Genomic DNA, 16249 nt, shown 5'->3' with positions numbered 1-16249 from the left:
CAGGTTCCAGAGCACCCCACTATTGCTGGAAATTCCTAACAAGATAGCCTTTAGCCGTCCTGACGTGTCATACTCCCACACAGTGAAGCAGCACACGGGGGCAATGCACTCCCCTCACCGCCATCTTCCTGTCCTGTCCTTTAAATGATACACCCTGGTAGTTAGTTTATGCTGATTTGTGAAAGACATAAGAAAATACCAAGTTTGCTTCCTTTTGCATGTGGGCATAAAGTATAAATCCACGTGGGACCTGTCTTGGTTTCTTTGTCACATGATTCTATTTAAGACATTATATTTCAGTCTTCCAATTGCTTAGTCTAAAAACATTGGGACCCAGCTTGACTCCTCTCATTATTTCCCATCCTACAGTGTATCCACCAGCAACTGTTGTCAACTTTAGCTGCAAAATATATTTGGAATCTGACCATTCCTCAATATTTGCCCTGTTCCTCCCCTGGCCCACGCCCCCATTCTCTCTCATTTGGATTATTGCAATGACCTCATAATGGACTCTTTGCCTCTGTCTTTTCAACCATGCAGTCAATTTCTTTATTTTTCTTTCTTTTTAAAATTTATTTCTTACATACATGACAATAGTGGAGTGCATTACATTCAGAATTATCCATTCACAGCACTATTTTTTTGTATTGTATATAAAGTATGTTCACACCAAATTATGCCATTATACATAGCTCTATTATTTTTTTGCATACAATTCTTAATATACCTTTATATCACCATTTATCATATCTCTGTTTGTATATAAGGTATGTTGACACCAAATTCACGTCTTCATCCATGCAGTTAATTTCAACATAGCAAATGGAGTGATTCTGAGTGATCATAAAAAAATACACTGTAGTTTTGAAAGAATCATTAGTGTGCTCAAATTCTCCAGTAGCTTTCCATCACTATGGAGAGTAAACGAGAAAGCCCTCATAATGTCCCTGCTTTTACAACTTGAGTTCATCTCTGCTCTCGTTGCACTGGCTGTCCCTAATCTCCATCAACTCTTACTCTCACTTTTTTTTAGGTTTCTGCTTTGATGTTGACCTTTTTTTCTGAAAAGTCTTCCCTTACTGCTCTTTTTAGAAATAACCCTGACTGTCTCCCTGCCTGGCACATTTTCCCCCAGTTCTTCTCTATTACTCTTGCCTTCATTTACAAACTTCACATATTTTAGAGTTTTCTAGTATCTGTCTCCTTCCTCTGGAATGTAGGCTCCCTGAGAGTAGAGGCTTTTTGTTGGTTTATGTTCACTGTTATATCTACAGTGCCTAGAATCCTGCTGACATATCATAGCTCTCAACAAATGCTTGAGAAATTAAATGGCTTCAAACAAGATCTTCTGCCTGCAATTAAGATACCCCCAGTGAACACAGTATTTACTTTGGAGTGAAACCAGAGGTGAAAATTACCTTCCTGATCTCCTTCCTTGACTAGTCAGGAAATTTGACCAAACATGATAATGTGTGATAAGGTCCATTGTGGTGTTCCAGAGCAGGAGGACAATACCCAGGGACACACATTTTGGAGGACTTGTATTAGTCCACCTGTACCCTGTTGCCCCATCTCTGCAATGCACTTGTGCATTGGATGGCTGAATTTAAGGTTTTAATCAGGATCTGAAAGATTGCAAGTATAAAATTTAAGGGGATTGAGCCATAGCCCTGTCATTGGAGAAAAATATTTTTTTCCCTAAGCTTATCAACTGGTCACTGTTACCACTTATTTAAAGGTGGTATTAGACACTGGGTGTCTAATTCAGATCTACAGAAGCCAAGAAGGAACCATCCCTGACAAGGTAAAAGCATGTGAATAAAGTTGGACTATGATTTCTCTAAGGAGAAGTCTGTATGTTAGCTTCATGGAAACACTTGGGCTGTGAAATTGATATTCCTACTCCATCCCTCCCAAGGTCCCAAGCTGCCAGTTGTGGCTGATGACTACTAAGTGCCAGCCTTCATGATCCTATTGTAAATGGTCACAATCAGCAAATGGGATTTTTTTTATCTTTTAAAAGAGACATGAGCTTTTGTGCCTCATAACCCCTCGCAAACATGCCAAACGGCTTAAGAAATTATACTGAATCAGAAGCAGCATAGACTGCCAATTTTCACATGTCAAAATTTCTTAGCACCACTCAAAGTTTGCTTTGACTACCAAAGCCTATGGTGGTAGGTCTGAGTTGCAATCAAGTCTGGAATGAGAATTCTGGCAGAAGGTCTCAAGTTTTTCCCCCCCTTGACAAATTTCCCCCTATGTTTTCCTGACTCTCCTGACACCCATTATGTCATGTCCTATCATGTTGGGCCAGCATCATCACACATAGTGGAAACAATTGTAAGAAAACTAGGGGATTAGGAGTCTGTGAAGAGCTCATCCAAGAACTTTAAATGAATAGTTGCTGGGTACACAGTTTCTGTGGTTATGGGTGCTTACACTGGAGACTTCTTCAGGCGTCACTCTATTGGGCTGTTAATCTAGCCAGGCATTAATTCAAGTTAATAAAGCCAGGCATTAATTCAAATTGTCTTCTTATTTTTTGAAATTAATTAGTTAATTAAAATTAGGTATATATGACAGCAGGATGCATTTTGATTCATTGTACACAATTGCAGCATAACTTTCCATTTCTCTGGTTGTACACCATGTAACGTCACACCATGTGTGCAAATTGTCTTCTTATTGATGGAGGTCAAGAGCCAGAACTGACTGTAGAACAAACAGATTAGAAAGAATCATGAATATATCTCTAAAGCAGAGTGGCAGAACCAATGAGAGGTCCTTAATAAATAGAAATACATTTTGGGTTATTGAACCTTAATTAGTGTCCTGTTAACTTGCCCTGTTTTCAAGCTCCATTATCTACCTTCTCTGTCCTGCTCCGTGCATGTGTTTTCTTGTTAGGACCCTGGATGATACAATACCTGGTAGCAAGAATAGCTTTAGGAAGCAGAACATCTGGAGAGGATTCTGAAACCAGGGTTGCTCACATATTTTAAGAAAATGTGAATGACCTCCTTGTGAGGTAGAAATTGCACCTATGTAATGGGCAACATGTAGTGATGTTGTGATGGCTCAGATTACCACTAGTGGTGGTGTGACTTGGAGAGCTGATGGAGAACAAGGTTTGGAGTAATCAAGTAGAGGTTGCATCTAATTGCCATACCAGTAATGATGATTACTAATCACCAAGGCTGATCTGGCCATGAGCATTGCTGTAGCAGAGGCCAACAATGAATCCTTGATACATTATGATTCCTGGAGAAATAGCTACCCATCTGGAGAGATCTGAGATATGTCCTCATGGAATAGAGACATATTTCAGATTCTAATTTTCTTCCAAGCTCACAGTGCTTTTGCCAAGGCCACTCTTCTTGAACCATAGAATGCTTTATTCTTCATTTTTCATTTTATAATGGAAGGAGTGTCAACATGATTATATTCATGGAATTCACTGCTTTTATTACAAATTGCATCACCCCAAAGCAAACCAAGTGGAGGGAACTCTGACAGTGGAGACAATCCATCTGAGGGGCAAGCAACAAAGGGGTGAATTTCCTGCTAAGATACAGAACCAACTAAAGGTCGCTCTGCTTTTTATAATCAGTATGTGCTCAAAAATCTAAACAACATCCATGAAAAAATTATCTTTACAGAAGTAACTGCTCCCTCTATTCCTCCTTGGTTCACCATTAAATACTGATTTTAAATGCCTACCTTCTGTACAAAATCATCAATCCACTATTTGGGGCAGGTGTTTTTAAACAGGGATTTTCTGTAGAATTTTCTTCCTATCATGACATACTTTCTTACATTATTTTATATTTTGTAGTAGAAAGGTTTATATCCATATCTGAACATTATACCTTTAAAAGAATCAATTAGAAGCATAAGAATTTTATAAATAGGATTTCAGCAATTCTGGAATTGGATTCAGATAATTAAGTAACATAAAAAAAACAAATCAAAGATAAAATGTTAGAAACTATCATTGAGCAAGAACTAATCTTAATAATAAGATAGGCAAATATGAAATTATAGCATTAAAAATAGAAAATCATCTGACAATTGTTTCTTTCATTTTACCAGATAGGATGCTGAAACACTTATCTGTTTCATTTAGTTTAGAAATTTAGAAATCTGCATCCTTAAGCCCTGGAGATGTTGGGGAAGAAGACAGAATATAAGGCTCTAGTGCTCTTCTTACCCTTCAACTTGTAGAATTCCACTCATTGTCATCTATGTGCATTGTTGCCAAGGACAAGGGCTCATCTCATTAGCATAAGGGAGCAAGAAAGGCAGGTGAGGAATTCAATGGTGCCTCTGTGTCCTTTGCAGATGCTGGTAGCAGGTCTACCTTAAAGCCCTGAAGCAAGGTATCAAGTGACTGAGTTGGGGAGCTAGGACAAGACATCTGTAGGTGGAGAAGATGCTCAAGTCAGGGAGGGGTCTGCAGTAGCAGTGTGGTTTACGGTGAGGCCAAATTACTCAGAGATGTCTAGATGTAACTGAGAGGGGTTACAAGCTATGCCAGCTGCTAGCTCAAGGATAGAACCAGTCATACCTAGTGGTTCCTGAGACCACCAGAGAGCAGTCCAGAGAAGTGGCTCCTCAGCAGAAAAAAGAGAGGAAAACACAAAGTGTGAATTCAAGGACTGCACTCTCCAAGGGCACCATGAAGTTGTGTAAGGCCCACCCCCTCTCCACCTATGCAGAAGCTTTCTTGAAAAGTAGACGATCAGGGGTAGAGTCTGAGAGATAGAGCCTTTTACCTAAAAGAGACTAAACATTTACCCAAATAGATTACCAGACATAAATTTATACACATTTTGGTTTTAGACAAAAAAATATAAGGTTGAACTATGTGATGGACATCATTATACAAAGTACATATATGAAGACTTGAATTGGGTGTCTACATACTTTATATACAAACAGAGATATGAAAAATTGTGCTATATATGTATATTAAGAATTGTAATACAAAAAAACCCAACAACAAAGTACATGTATAAAGGCATAAATTGGCATGAACATACTTTATATACAGAGATATGAAAAATTGTGCCCTATATGTGTAATAAGAATTATAATGCTTTCCACTGCTGTTGTGTATTTAAAAAAAATCTCTAAACCAAAAGGAAGAAAAAAAAAGAGAATCCAATGGATTACAATTAGTTCTGTAATGTTCAAAACTATAGCCACAGCTGAGCATGGTGGTATAAGCCTGTAATCCCAGCAAGTTGGGAGGCTGAGGCAGGAAGAGTGCAAGTTTGAGTCCAACCTCAGCAACTCAACAAGACCCTGTTTCAAAATGAAAAATAGAAAGGCTTGAAGGTGTAGTTCAGTGGTAGAGCATCCCTGGGTTCAATACCCAGTACCAAAACAACAACAAAAGCCTACAATCACTATTCCCATGGAATGTGCATATCTGAGGATGGGAGAAATGAATCCTCAGTAAATTAACCTCACTGTGCCTACTCTGGCAGTTTTCTTTGGAGAAATGAAGAGAATACATTTCTTTACTCACAGTTGTGTTATTTCTGGAATAGGTATGGTCAGCAGAAAAAGTGCCCATTTCCTAACCTCACTCTAATCCATTTTCTTTAAGAATGTCTGAAAACTGACAGCAATCTCAAAGAAAATAGATCCTCTGCCTTCCAGCCAAGTCACCTGGCCTCCCCCCAGGCCATTCATTCACAGCTTCCCTACAAGTGAAAGTACATTGGCACAGGGAGTAAAGTATGATTTAAATTCCCAGGAGCTTTGTAGGTGCTTAAATGACATGGTCAAAAACATTCCCTGAAAAAGAGAACATGTAACATTACGAAAGAGACCAGTTTCTAGATTTAGTAGGTATGATTCCCACTGAACAGCTCACCTTTCCCAATCTCCAGGAGGAGTGGCAACTCATTTTCTTTTATGTATCAGTTTATCTCAGAATTATTTTGTAAACATAATCACTTGATAAAATTGCATGAAAAGTTGCAGAGAGACATTCTAAATAACAATTTGATATTTAGAATTTAGAGACATTATAATCCCTGAATACATAATTAATGAAAAACTTTACAATCCAAAGGGGAAAGGAATTTTCTGCTGTTTGTCCTGACTTAAATATAGCCAATTACTCAAACATTAAAACAGACAATAAGATGTCTTCTGGTATAGTATGTCTTAGACTTAAGTATGCAAAGGAATCAGCTGGTTCTATGGTCTGAGATGGCCCAAGATTCTGTACTTCCACCAGCTCCCAGTTAATGCTAGTTCTGCTGGTCCAGGTATCACTTCATAGAAGGGTTCAGAGGACCCCCAAAGATTTCTATCATGCAGAGCTACATTTAGACTTTTATGAAGTCTAAAATTGACCGGGGGGGGTCAAGAATTCTTGACCCCAAAAGTTCTTGAATAGAGCAGGGAAGAAACTTCATTTCATTATCTATAAATCTTGGCATGTTGCTTGGAGGCCTTCCTAAATGAAGGAGGGTTGGACTTTTATCCCCCCCCCGATGTATTTCCTAGGCCTTTGCATCCAATGGCCTACAATTGATAATACTGATTTTCTCCACTGACATGATTAACTCCCTCTCCATTTCTGATCTAGGTGATTACAGAAAAGCAGTTGATTCTAACAGGTGTGATTCCAAATTTTAATACCCCTTCAGGCAGGAAGTTGGCTGCCGTAGAGGTCTATGTCTCACTGACAAGAGCTTAGCTAGAATGGTGACAACTTTTGATATGTCTCAATGTGTATTCTGTGACTCATGATGCTTAGTCACCTATTTTGAATCCAAGTAATATTATCTGATGTAGTGTTTGGTATTGCTTTTCTTCCAGGCATTTCAAATACAGGCTGCCAGGAAGAGTAGAATGATTGCTTAGTTTATTGGATTTGCGTTCATCGATTCCTTTCTTGAGAAAAGTATATGTGAGATGGTTTAGGGATAAAGATAGTAAGAAATGATTCATACTCCTGAGGAGTGGTTCATTCTGGGATTAAATTTCAGCCAAATATAATTGAAATTCTTAAAAGTTATTGTTCAGAAAATGTGTATTTATCTTTCTTATGTAGTAAATATGTTGGCATGCAGTTGTTAGAGAGGTCTTTGCAAATTTTGTTTCTCAGGGCTGTTGAAGCTCCAGCTGTAGTCATTGTGTCCATATTCCAAACAGGACAAAAGGGGAAAGTAGTGTTAATTCCAGAGAAGGCAGGGACTGTGGGAAATCTGTACCTGACCTCTACTTATATTTAATTGGCTAGAGCTGTGTCATATGACACATGCTTAACCACAAGAAAGACTGACATTTATGTGTTGTTTGCTTTATTTTTTAAGCTAAGCACATTGAGATATTCAACACAATCATGAATCTGAGGAGGAAGTGGAGAAGAAATATTAGGTAGTCATAAGGTGTCTACCCAAGGAACTTAATGAAATATGGTGTCAGTTCTTCCTCATTTTGGTACTAAGGGATATAGAAAACTCACTCAATGCCCATATGTGAAAACACAGGCTCTCTTCCAAATGCCTTCAATTATAAAATCAAGAGTCACTGCTGGGATTGTGGCTCAGTGGTAGAGCTAACCGTCTAGCACAGGTGGGACCCGGGTTCGATCCTCAGCACCACATAAAAATAAAGGCATTGTGTTGGGTCCATCTACACCTAAAAAATAAATATTAAAAAAAGAATAGCTGCTGGCAGGTTCTGTATATCTAGATCTGAATATTTTGCCTGAATATTTTCCAGAAAAATATTGAGAACACTATTGTGTGTTCTCTGAGGTTTGTTTCAGATGTGAAAATGCAGATCTTGTTTCTCTTCTAAATTGCTGGAACTGGTAGCAGTTTTTACCTGAACATGATTGAACCTAGATTATTTTTATTAAACTTAATCTATCTGCTTGCAGGCCATAGTATTCCATGAAGAACAACTCAGTATTTTGTTTTCATTTTACTATTCATAGTAAATAGTAATATTCATACTGTTTACTTTCCCTGTCCTAATCCAAACTGTACATTTGGATTTCACAGAGAAACTCTAATTTTAAGGGTATGCACTTGTTGATGTTATACTCTGCAAATTATAAACAGTTGAATTTATTAGAAAATGTGTGTTTGCATTTTGGTTTTTTGTTCTTTTTTTGGGGGGTACTGGGGATTAAACTCTGGGTATTCTGCCACTGAGCCACATCCCCAGTCCTATTTTGTATTTTATTTAGAGACAGGGTCTCACTGAGTTGCTTAGCACCTTGCTTTTTGCTGAAATTGGTTTTCAACTTGCGATCTTCCTGTCTCGGCCTCTTGAGCTGCTGGGATTACAGGTGTGTGCCACCACGCCCAGCAGAAAACACTGTGTTTTGTATTTCCCTTCATCAAATCATTAAATCAGCAACTTATCCTGCTTTCCTTAATAGCACCTTCCTTACTGGCTTCAAGGTAAAAAATACATATTGAGAGTTTTAACTAGCTTACATATGTTCTTGCTGTATCATTTGATGATCCAGAAGATGTCTGATTAAAACCAAAAAAGGAGAGATTGAGAGAAAACAGCATGATGGGCCTTGACTTAAACAAGTGCTAAGTAACAGCAAAATCTTTCTCATCTGGATAATGGTCATAAAACTTCCCTGTTCATCTGTGCACCTATCAACCCATTAGTGCATTTATCCATCTATTCTACAGATATTATCACAGGATGAACAATAATGAATGATACAATGTTCTTGAAGTACCTAAATCTTCACAGGGAAGTTAACATAAATATACATTCCTTATAAAAGAAGAAAGAGATCCTTACAGTTTAAATTGCCCAGGCTCCTTGAATTTGCAATCCTCCTGCCTCAGCTTCCTGAGTCATAGGAATTACAGGTGTGGCTACTGTGTTAGACCTGACTGAGGCAGTATTTTTCAGTCTGTGAGTTGTAGTTTGACATCATTTTATTTATTTTTCCTATCTTTACAGTTAAGATTCATTTAGGCACTGACTTATTCTTTTTTCTTCATATCTCCATAATTAATTTTCCACCTGGAATAATTTTCCTTCTGCTTGAAGAACTACATTAAGTATTTAATTAATGACAACAAAATTCTCTGCTTTTATTTGTCTGAACATTTTAATTTTGTCTTCATTTTACAAGAATATTTTTCCCTAGATGAAGAATTCTAAGTTGGCAGTTATTTTCTTTCATCATTTTAAAGATGTCATTTCATTTTCTTCTGGTTTCCAACATTTCTTTTGAAAACAGTGTGAAAAGTCAGTTAGTCTTTTGTTATCCCTTTGGGGATAATGTGCCTTTTTGTATTATAATGTGTATAAGCACGTTTTCTTTGTAGTTACCCTGTGTGAAGTACAAAGAGTGCCTTACATTTCTTGTGTTTCTTATCACTTTTGCAAACTTTTTGATCAGTGCTCTTCTTGTTTTGGAAGCTCAGTAACACACAAGTTAGATCTTTGCTCTGAGTGTCAGATATTTGTTGTGTTCTTCTCTCTATATTTTTCTCCTTTTGTCTTATAGCCATGAATTTGGATTCTTTCTACTGAACTTTAGTCAAGATGATTATTCCTATATTCAGTTGTCTATGATATGGAACCCACTTCTTAGATTTGAATTTTAATTTGGTCATTATATTTTAAGTTATCTAATTTCCCTTGAATGACTTTAAAAAAAAGTAGAACCAGAGTTCACTGGTGAAATTTTCTATTATAAAAACCTCTTCTTGAAAATATTTAATCATAGTTGTTTTAAAGTCTGCATTTGCCAGGCAAAGTGGTGCACATCTGTAATCCCAGTGACTTTGAAGGCTGAGGCAGGAGGCTTACAAATTCAAAGCCAGCCTCAGCAATTTAGCAAGGCTCTGAGTAACTTCGCTAGACCCTGTCTCAAAATAAAAAATAAAAAGGGCTGGGGATGTGGCTCAGTGGTAAAGTGCCTTGGGGTTCAATTTCTGGTACCAAACCCAATCAACCAAACAAAAAACAAACAAACCCCCAAACAACAACAAAACAATAAAGTCTGCATTTGCTTACTTCAGTACCTGAGTCACACATTGATCTATTTCCATTGTTGCACTTTTGGTCTAGAGCTCTAGTTATTTGATTCTTTGTACAGGTTTGCTTGTTCATTTTGGATCCGATGTTGTACATTTTCTATGAAAAAGTTTTGCAAATTTTAATATCCTCCAAATAGAATTTAACTTTCTTTTGATTGGAATATGCAGTATCAGCAAGATACCTTGATTCAGTTAGGGACTGAATTGATTTGAAAGTACACTTTGGGATTTGTGAAGACTGGTATATTTATTATTTGTCCTTTTTCCTAGGGTCTAAGTCTTTAAGACTGTGAGATAAAAATCCTGGTGTATTTACTATATTGCATCTCCTTGATACAATATGAACACCATTTTTGTCTCCCTATCACCCGTGCAGTTCAGGAATTGACAAAGTTTCAGAAGTAAAATGCATGCTGAAGGATGGACTCATTTCTCTTGATAATCCTAATCTTTTAAGTAATGACTCATCTTTGTAGTCTTGAAATCTTTTAGATATTTGCACTTGGTGAGACTGCCACAGACTTTAAACTACCACTTTCTCTTGCTTTAGTTACCTGAGCAGTGAATGTCCAAGAGGAATAAGGAGCGAATGTAGGTTCACTGCAACACATTTTCTTTTCTCTGCATCTTCTGTTCCTTAGATGCTTTGGATGATCTTCAATGTCTTCAACCCCAAAGTTAAGTTTTAATTGCCAACTAAATGTAAATGTAAATGGATGAGCTATCACACTGTACAGGGCTGGAGAAGCAGAGATTTTCTTGAGGCTGCTGACATAGAAACCCAATGTATTTGGCATCTTTTGATTGTACACTTAACTTCTGAGATGTTCTGATCAGAAAAAGATTTTCTTCACCACCCAGCAACATTCCTAATATATGTGGAGGTAGTTTCTATAAAGATAGAAGAAAGGCAATAAATATTTCTTTAATTTTTTTCTACCATTTCACTTAAAGAGAGTAACAAATATTGTGAGATTAAAACAAAATGGGGATGAATAAGCAAAGTATAGGTATGAAAAGTAAAGAAGCAATTCTTCAATTATAGAAGAATTCCTTTTAAAAGATAGATTCTTATTGTTTTGGCATTCTTCCTTGAATTGGGTAGAAGATCATATTGATTTTTCAATGCTGAGAATTTATTGGTATTCTTACATGAAAATTTCTAAGACTTTGTCCAGCTTAATCAGCACCAAATTTATAATTTATTTTCAGGAATGTCTTGCTATGAGTAGTTTAAATTTTCTCACAATTTTAAGTGTCACTCTCCCATGTTGATAATTTCGATCCCAAGGTTCCATAGCTTCAAGCAGAGAGAATTCAGTTGGTCATCATCTAAAATTTGGTGCTTTCTTGGATTTTGTTGTTTTATAAACATTACTGAAGTGGAGATAATAATTGTTTAATTCAGACTTGTCAGTTGCTATAAACACCAGCTGCTATAATTGTAGGTATTCCCAAATGGGGGATTTTTTACCAACTGTCAGAAAAAGATTTTAAAAGGAACCCAAAGCAGTCTCAAAGTATGAAACAAAAACACACAATGCCTTTAAAAAGACAGACATTTTAGTTTGTCTATAGCTCACAACTTATATTTGTTTCTGCTAGTAACTTTTAACTTTTAATTTTTCTTATACTATATCAAAAATAAGTACATATAAATCCAGGAAATCCATGATTATATACAGTAGGTGAAGATTAGAAGTAGTCTATAAATTTCTGGAAGACAAGCAAAAATTGTTTCCAAATTTTACTGACTTAAGTCAAAGGGATTTTCTATTATTATATTTCCTACTAATGTGAAACAACAGTATAACCAAGTGACATAAGCAGAAATACTTTAAAGATATACCTTTTTCATTTGCTTTATGTAGAGTGCCTTTGAGAAATATGATCATAACAGTCACCTCTTAACATACCTGTTATTGTGCTCCTATTTCCGTCCTGGCCAATATCTGTGATGGATCAAACAACTTCTCAGGTCAACTTCGGATTGAACCTTCTTAGTTTGATTGAAAATTTATTTTTAAATACCTATTCTTCCCTTGTGGGTTCCTATTATTGAATCTAGAAGAAAATATAAGACAAATATAATTACAAAGAGATTACTTTTGAATAAACTCGACCTAGCCTCTTATACTCAGGGTATGTGACTTGATCCATGTGAGCGGGGGAGGTGTGCTAAGGGAGAACAGAATGTCTTAATAACTCCCAAATAAATTTCTTAAGAAGAGCGTTACCATTTTCCATATCATTGTCCTTGCCTTTTCAGAGAGTGACAAAAACAATTATTGCCAGTTTTCTGAATAAGGTAACTTTTTGAGATGATAATAGCTATTGCTGATGAAGTTCCTGCTTCCTTCATCATTTCTATCCTTCATCTAACTAGTGCTCCCTAAACCGTCAGTCTACAGCTAGTTCTGACATGCATGCTGGTTGATATTTTTGTTTAATTAGCAAAATGAAAGTGAAGCAACGAAGATGTAAATCAGAGCCTCACCTCAACTGTTAATAAATTATGTGAGAGATTCTTTGCTGAACCACATAAATACATTTGATACTTTCAAAAGTTCAATTATTAGCATTTCTCTTATCACATTCTCAGGTGTACATGATCTACAAAAAAATAAATCAGCCCTTATCTGTATCACGTGATAACTTCTGGGGTATAAATAATATTCCCACCATGGCTGATTTCAAGTTATTGAGATCTCTGAACACAGAGTTGGAAAGAGATGTGCCATACCACACCCTTATACAGTGTCTCCACCATAAAAATACAATAGATAAAAGAAACCTCAAGAGCATAGATAATATTACAATTCAATGATATAATTAGAAAGAGATTACTTTTGAATAAATATGTATTTAACTATAAATTATATACTCCATTTGAATATGATGGCTTTGTGTAAAAACTCTTTTCAAAATTTCTGAATTTAACCTTTAATTCTCATCAGCTAGTATGAGCTGGCTCCAGGCTACCACTGGCTCCTGCCCATTTACTTTTTCTCTCTATTCAGTGTCAAATATTTTTCCCAAGTCAAGTCTATTTTTTTTAACAGTTGAGGAAACAGAGGATACTACTTTATGTCCATGAAAAAAAAATCATTGTTTCCCAAATTTTATTACCATTAACATTAAATCTACAAGATTAGTAAAATAATTTCAGGAAATAACACGTTGGAAACTGATGTGGCATGGAGGCTTACTAAACACTGAGAAAACTTTAAAAAGCTGCCTAACTTTTAAAGCTATCTAACTCTTCTCAAACTTACCAACTATATAACTCTTTTTTTGATGTAATACATATTAACATTCTATGAAGCATAACTTGAAAACAAACAAACAAGAATAACCAAACATAAAAAGAAAGGGTTTTGAATGACTCTATTGGTACCATCAAGGGGAAGTTCAGTTTAATTACTTCGTATCACATTTCTCTCCACATGCCAATATCAAGTGCCTTGTAGCATCTTTAATACCAACCACAATAATAATTACATGATTTAACACTTTTAAACCCTTACCTTGTGTCAGACATTGTTGTAAGGAATTTTTATAAATTAATTCACTTAATATTCACAACAACTCTGAGGTAGAAACTAGTATTACTCTTAGAGTTTATATGACAAAATCATGACAGAGATAGATTAAGTAATTTACCCAATGTCATTAAGCTAACAAGTGTCAGAGTTTGGATTCCAACCTGATCAAATGGCACAAATTCCATGGTCCTCAGCACCACTCTATACTGCCCTTCTGGGCTATTTCAATACAACAAGAATTTTAAAGCTTATTTTACATTATTCTTTTTGTTGGGATATCAGTTCTGCTTGTCTGTACCCCGAAATTTTAGTCCCTATGCAAAGGAATTGAGTTCAGAAAAACTGCACATGGGTAATGGGAAAATGTCAATGTGGGGGAAGTATTTTTTTTTTATTTCTGTGCCTTTAAAATAGTTAATGGTATTTAGGGTTTACTATTTAATTTGGGATTAAAGTAATATATATTTAATAATAAAAACAATAATAATAGTTAAATGCTGCTAAGTGATTGCTATGAGACACGGGTTGTAAAAAGTCTCTAGAATGTCATGTCACCAATAGTAGGGGCTTGTCTGGCTGGTCCCCTGCTATATCATGCCTGGCCTAGAGAAGGCACATGGTAAGCATGTGTTGGCTAAAGGAGTGAATCAATGATGACATCCATACATCATATCGTTTAATCCTTAGTATTGTTCCAAGGAAAGTATTTTAACATCATTGCAGATAAGAAAACTTCAGGTATTTGCCCAGTGTTACAGAGCTGGTAAGTCAGCCAGGATGCATACCCAGGTCTGTCTGATTCTGATGTCTGTCTGATGCTTCTGCTCTTAATGAATATATCATGCAGTTGTACATCTATCTATAGAGCAAGATACAAACATGATGAAGTGTTTTATAAGCCTGGTACCAAGAGGGCTGCTTAAATGTAGCCTTCAGAGGCTTAACAAGAATTCTTCAAAGTACAAGTGGTCACTTGAACAAGTCTCCCTGTAGTTTAACAAGTACCTTGTCCCATTCAACTTTGGAAAATGTTAGAAGCTATAAAAATAGTACAGTGTTTTTAGTTTTCATCAAATTAATGAATGTAGGTGAATTAGGTCATTTTTAAATATGGAGGTAGTTGCAGGCATCATCTTTCCAGTGTGAATATTCTTATTGAATTTTGCAGATTTCTTATTCAGTAATGATTTTTGCTGAGTTTTTCCCACTGCAGGTGAAACCCAGGAGGCTCCACCTTACCATTTTGTTCTCATGCATTTCAGATGAGGTCAGTGGGTAGTTAAATTAAGTGGCTATTATTAAATTTCTCAAGTATGGCTCTTTATCCACACCCATTCATTTCACCTCTACCCACTTAACTAGATAATTAATAGACACATGGTGTTTTAACTGTGACAGGTTAATTATCTTAAATACAAGCATATTTTAAACTTATGGTGAAAGTAAATTTTTCTGATAAGAATGGTTTCTAAGTTTATTTTTACCAGAAATAGTTACAATGGAGACGTGTACATGTGTGATAGCAAGATGTCAGAAGAGGAAAAGAAAGAAACTAGGGTATGTGTAGAACACAGAATAGTGATTACTATGATATATACTAACTTGATGGAATTATGAAATCATGGATCTCAGAGTTGGAAGGGATCTCAAGGGACAATCTGGAGCAGTGCCCAACCTTCAGGCAGGTATCATTATCCTCATTTCACAGATGAGGCAAGGAGACTCAGAAAGGTTACATAATCTGCCTAAGGCGAATAGCTGATGGGTGTAGAGAAGGCGCTAGGAGTAGGTGTTGTAGTTTTTGTTGCATTGCTCTTTCCTTTAAACTATGCCGAGAGGCTTTATCGTTATATTATGAATTCAAAATGTATTTTGAAAGTCTAGAAACTCAGAAGTACTTGCTGTAAAAGATACCCAAGGAATCAGCTACAGAGACTCCTAAGTATCTCTTTTGGGAAGGACATTTATATTTATCTTTAAGATGTTAAAAACCCTGTGAACTATTTTTATTTTTTGCTTTCAACCTTTTTTTCTCCAATAGTTGAATAGCAATATGGGAAAACAGGAAAAGCCAATGAGATTAGTTCAAAAAGTGTTTTCCAAGTGCAATGAGCATATTAGTGATGACTTAGGAAGGATGGAGTACTAGTATGAACCAAGGAAGTGTAGCAAACCCAATTAAGTACAGTAAGCCCAATAGTTGTGTGGTTGTGGACTTAGAGCCAAATATAAATGGAACACAGATAGGATAAATATTGAGGCACAGTGCACAGCATTTTGTTGCCTAAGCTTCAATGTGCATCATAATCATTATCAAGAGTTTGAATTCAAAGGCCCTATTTTATCTCAGGTGGGATCCAGGAAATTAATATTTGGCAAATATCCTAGATGATTCTAATACATATTAATACTGATTCACTTGAACAAATTCTGTGAGTTAGAATAGTGCTTCTCAGCTCTAATATGTATGCAAATCACCTAGTGATCATGTTAAATGGTCCCACATTTCTTTTTTTTAAAATTTTATTAGTATGCATTACTTATACATATTAATGGGGGACAGCGTGTGCTAGCTTAGATCTAGAATGTCTCCCCAAGGCCCATGTGTTGAAGGCTTGGTCCCCCACCTGTGGTGCTATTGGCAGAGGT

Source organism: Marmota monax, unplaced genomic scaffold, assembly GCF_021218885.2.
Source record: "Marmota monax isolate L192 unplaced genomic scaffold, Marmota_monax_Labrador192_F-V1.1 WCK01_AAM20220418_F8-fsc00033, whole genome shotgun sequence".
Lineage (NCBI taxonomy): Eukaryota > Metazoa > Chordata > Mammalia > Rodentia > Sciuridae > Marmota > Marmota monax.
Note: the sequence above shows the minus strand (reverse complement) of the source record.